The sequence below is a fragment of the Octopus bimaculoides genome, chromosome 2 (assembly GCF_001194135.2).
Source record: "Octopus bimaculoides isolate UCB-OBI-ISO-001 chromosome 2, ASM119413v2, whole genome shotgun sequence".
In the NCBI taxonomy this organism is placed as follows: Eukaryota; Metazoa; Mollusca; class Cephalopoda; order Octopoda; family Octopodidae; genus Octopus; species Octopus bimaculoides.
Window position 1 is genome coordinate 16,629,786 of NC_068982.1, and position 2,623 is coordinate 16,632,408.

At 31.4% G+C, this 2,623-nt stretch overlaps 1 protein-coding gene and 1 long non-coding RNA gene across 2 annotated transcripts in view; one reads left to right on the top strand and one right to left on the bottom strand.

The window, feature by feature from the left end:
- Positions 1–2,623, top strand: part of LOC106884207 (uncharacterized) — an 83,212-nt gene that overhangs the window by 57,311 nt on the left and 23,278 nt on the right. The window lies entirely within an intron of this gene.
- Positions 1–2,623, bottom strand: part of LOC128250526 (uncharacterized) — a 34,059-nt gene that overhangs the window by 29,230 nt on the left and 2,206 nt on the right. The window contains exon 2 of the long non-coding RNA XR_008266536.1: positions 1,759–1,825. This is a non-coding gene — a long non-coding RNA (uncharacterized LOC128250526). The remainder of the gene's footprint in view (positions 1–1,758; positions 1,826–2,623) is intronic.

A 2,623-nucleotide genomic window follows, 5' to 3' on the forward strand; every position in this document is an offset into this window, starting at 1 on the left:
TATATATATACATATATATATATAATATGAGGGATAAAAATCAAAATTTACAGGTAAAAACTCAATTAAATTCAATTTATTAAAACTTAGAATTAAATTAAGTTTCACAGTATAAAATATATAAATACATAGCTTTAGAGAAAAGAACCAAATTTCAAGAACTCATCCATGAAAATCCACAGTCACGTATAGAAAAATTCATAAGTAAATGCACGATAAATAAGTATAATATAATACAAACTAAAAATCATAAAATAATGATAATAAACGACTATTTGTGTTTCATAACCAAGTTTTCAAATAGAAAATGAAGTATATTCAAATCGATTAAATCGATCGAAAATCAATTGTATTAAAAAATGTTGCTAATGTTCAGGTCAAAATACAACAACAATAATAATAAAAAGAATGTATATATCAACCAACAATAATTAACAAATGTATGTATATAAAAATACTCATTATATTAAGATAGAAAAATGTTAAACAATATTATTTAAAATATCAAAAATTGTAAACGTGCCATAATTAACTTTACGTTTATTATAATATAAACTAACAGAAATATTATATGCAAATCTTATCTTAACGAATCTTTCGTTTAAAATACAATTTAAACGAAGTTTTAGGTTAAATTAAAATTATAAACGTAAAATGTAAACTAACAAAAAATTAATTTATATAAATTAATATATAAAAGCAATTATATCACCATTAAATAAAGGAAAAAATATTTAACAAAATTATTGAAAAGAAATACAAAACTTATCTAATCGAATCTTTAGTTTAAATAAAATTATAAATGTTGTACTCTGGACTTAACCTTAATTAGAATATTAACTAATAATCAAAGAAATTATATTAAAAAAAACTACTTATTTATCCCATAAATCAAAAATAAATATTATACAGTATTATTGGAAAAAATTCAACCCTAATATAATCGAAGTTTTGGTTTAAACTAAGATGATAAACTTAATACTATTAACTGAGTGTTAATAAGGTATCGGCTAACATTAAATATCAATTGAATTAATATGAAAATACATATTTTTTCAAACAATGATAGAACATCATTTAACAATATTAATAAAGATAAAAGCAATACTTATCTAGCATCGTTGGATAAAAGCAATACTTATCTAGCACTGTGTGTGTGTGTGTGTGTGTGTGTGTGTGAAACATGTAAAATGCACTGTACATCTGTTTCTTAGGAGGCTAAAAACATTATGCAATTGTTATGCAATGAGCAATGTTCAGCGTAGCTAATCATCTAACTGAGATTATCTTAATGAAATGAAAATTACATTGTAATCAGAAATTTTTGAATATTTCCTTACTTTCTTTTCCTTAAGTGTCCACTTTGGTGTTTTCTTTGCATTTGAATACCTGAGAAAATGCATGTATCCCAGTTAGATAAATTATTATTGCTTGATTTTGTTATAGCGATTGTAGTGCAATGTCTGCAATAGTTATGTTTAGAAGTCGCTGACTGTCAATTGGTGCCACAGACAGAAACAAACTGACTGTAAATGTACGAGATTCTGTGATGACTGCAACTAAGTAGCTTTGTGTTCAAATACTCCCTAAAATAGGCTAACTTTTTATTTAATTTTTAATTACTGGAAGATGTTTGCAAAAATTGATGTAAAAGGGAGCTGACAGAAACTCCCTGAGCTTTAATCTTTTTCAAAGTAGGAACTGAATGAGGTGCTATGAGGAGGTAAGAAACGCAAGAAATAACGACAGGATGCTTACATTGTGATTATGGCGCTCTGCGGGACGTCATAATGCCCACTGGATTACGGGACTTACTATCGTCAGTCTGAAAAGAGAATCATAGGTAACTAAGCGATTTGAGTATAGATAAAGGATATATAATGCCATAGTGACTCAGAGAAACTGGATTCTAATTTCAATTCCCATATATAAGCATTTCTTCTCATATTATGAAGGAATTTTAGAGAAACAGCATGAGTATTGGACCTTCTATCTACTCTACAAGTAGGAGCGGTGACTTCCGCTGAGAGAGGGACCCTGGTGACAGTCTGCCTTGCAGTAAATGCCAGCGGTTATGCAACACCACCAATGCTAGTGTTCTCTAGTGTCCAATGGGCCAACAGGTTGTTGTGGATCACCAAATCCCAGTAGATGTATGAAGAAGGCAGATTTTCTTAAATTTCAGGAACAGTTCGTGAAGCACACTCGTTGGAGCAAAGAGCATCCTATCCTGTTGCCACTTGACAACCACAACTCCCATATCTTGTTGGCTATCATTGATTTATAAGGAGACAATGGTATTGTTCTGCTATCATTTCCCCCATTCTGATCACATAAGCTACAGCCACGCCATCGGAGGGTCTATGTTCTTCTTAAGAAGTACGTGAATAGGGCATACGTTGGATGACTGAAATCGCACCCAGGTAAAACGATGACCATTTAGGACATCCCGGCGATCCAGGAAGGATTTCAAGTCAGTGGCATCTGACCCTGTAACAGGGATGTCTTTGGTGATGACGAATTCCTTCCAGGTTGCGTCACATACCGTCTTGCTCCAAAACAAGACCAGTCTCAGGTGCAACCAGACGACCATCCTGACGTGCAGCCTGGCATGCAGCCAGAT